Genomic DNA, 1,628 nt, shown 5'->3' with positions numbered 1-1,628 from the left:
CTTTGGCCTCTGCCTGTTTTTTTTAAACCTACTTGTTAAGTTTTATCTCTTCCAGATTACAACAGGTTCACATGAAGATAATGGTGATGCAGAGATTCCAGCCACTTCTCAGGACAGATCCTGCCAAAATAAAAGCAGAAGTCACCCTGGAGCCCCTAAATAAAACAGGGCGAGAGCTCCATGACCCCAAATAGGTGGGGTCTACGAGTCCCTTGCCAGCCTTAAGAAACTACAGGAGACAGACTGCCTTCCCTCATCCTCCCAATAAAGATTTCTTGGGGTTCATGTCTCTCAGGGGGGATTTGAAGTAGGAGATAGATGGACCCCTGGGCCAGACAGCTGGTGTTTGTCAGGTGGAGCAAAAGTGAAGTTTTATCCTCAGCCAGACCAGAATGATGCCTGTTTCCCTTCCTCCATTGATACGGTGGGAATGAACTAGCAGTGGAGAATTTGTTGCAACATAAATAGAAATGAGGTTTTTCCTCTCCTTGATAACAAGGAAAAATAAAGTGAACAGTGAACAAGCTAGAGAAGAGACATAAACTGGTCTGAAAGAGTTAATCAATCCTAGTTTTATTTTAATTTACCAATCTGTAGTGTCTGTAACTAGATTTGTCTTTCACAAAGCTAATCTATCACCCCTTGACCCTGTGTGAATTACATCCGGCACCTATCACCCCCTAACTCTTGTGTGAATTACATCCTGCGCCTGGTGTTTACCTCCTTGCACTCCCTTGTAGCAAATCACCGCTTGTAGCATTTTGCATTTCAGAACGTAGGTCGCAGGCCAGTAACCCAGAGACAGACAGACCCAATTACTGGGCTACCTGACACCAGTGGTGACCGTTTGAAATAATGCAGGAAGAAGAGGAATGCAAGACCTTCATTACTTTGAACCTTATCACCTACCCTAGACCATGAGCCCTAGGCTATATAATCTCTCTCAAATCCCCAGGGAGGGGGTAGGGGCACAGTTCTTGAGGCGCTAGTCTGCTGTGTTTTCCCCTTTGCCTGGCAAAGAATTAAAGCTAACTTTCTTTTCCTCCAAAAACTCTGTCTCTGTATTTCTGTTTGGCATCAGAGCACAGAGCCAAGGTTTTTTTGGCAACAAGCTTTCAAGCAGCACATTGGCCCACCACACGATCATCACTAGCAATTTTATTTTGACAAACTGACCTCAGGATGGTAAATAAAGGTTTCAGAACAAAAAAAGAACAGATTGCCGGCCTCCAACTAATACTCCAGCCAGGTTTATGTATGTACAAAACTTACAAATATCTACTTAATTAGAAATTAAAGGAAATCTCGCCCTAAAAATGAAGGGGCTCTTTTATTGTGTATGCAGTTAAGTTTAAAAAGCTGGCTTGATAAAAATATCTTTTCAGAACTCTGACTTTAAACAAAGGCTTTCTGGGGGAAACTTGCATTTCTCTGTGTCTTTGAGATGTAAATGTTCTACCTGATCTTCCTAGGATGTTCTGTGTGTGTGAGTGTGAGTGTCTACGTGTTTTGAAAACTTGACCTCTGCCATGCTATTTTTTGAGAGTAAACTCTCTGGATTTTACTTAGGTTACATCTTCCCCCACTGTTATGTGGAAGCCTCTTGCGTCTTACTGGTTTGAATCAAT

Source organism: Balaenoptera acutorostrata, chromosome 11 (genome assembly GCF_949987535.1).
Source record: "Balaenoptera acutorostrata chromosome 11, mBalAcu1.1, whole genome shotgun sequence".
In the NCBI taxonomy this organism is placed as follows: domain Eukaryota; kingdom Metazoa; phylum Chordata; class Mammalia; order Artiodactyla; family Balaenopteridae; genus Balaenoptera; species Balaenoptera acutorostrata.
The sequence above is the reverse complement of the archived record's forward strand: the minus strand, read 5'-3'. Positions refer to the sequence as shown.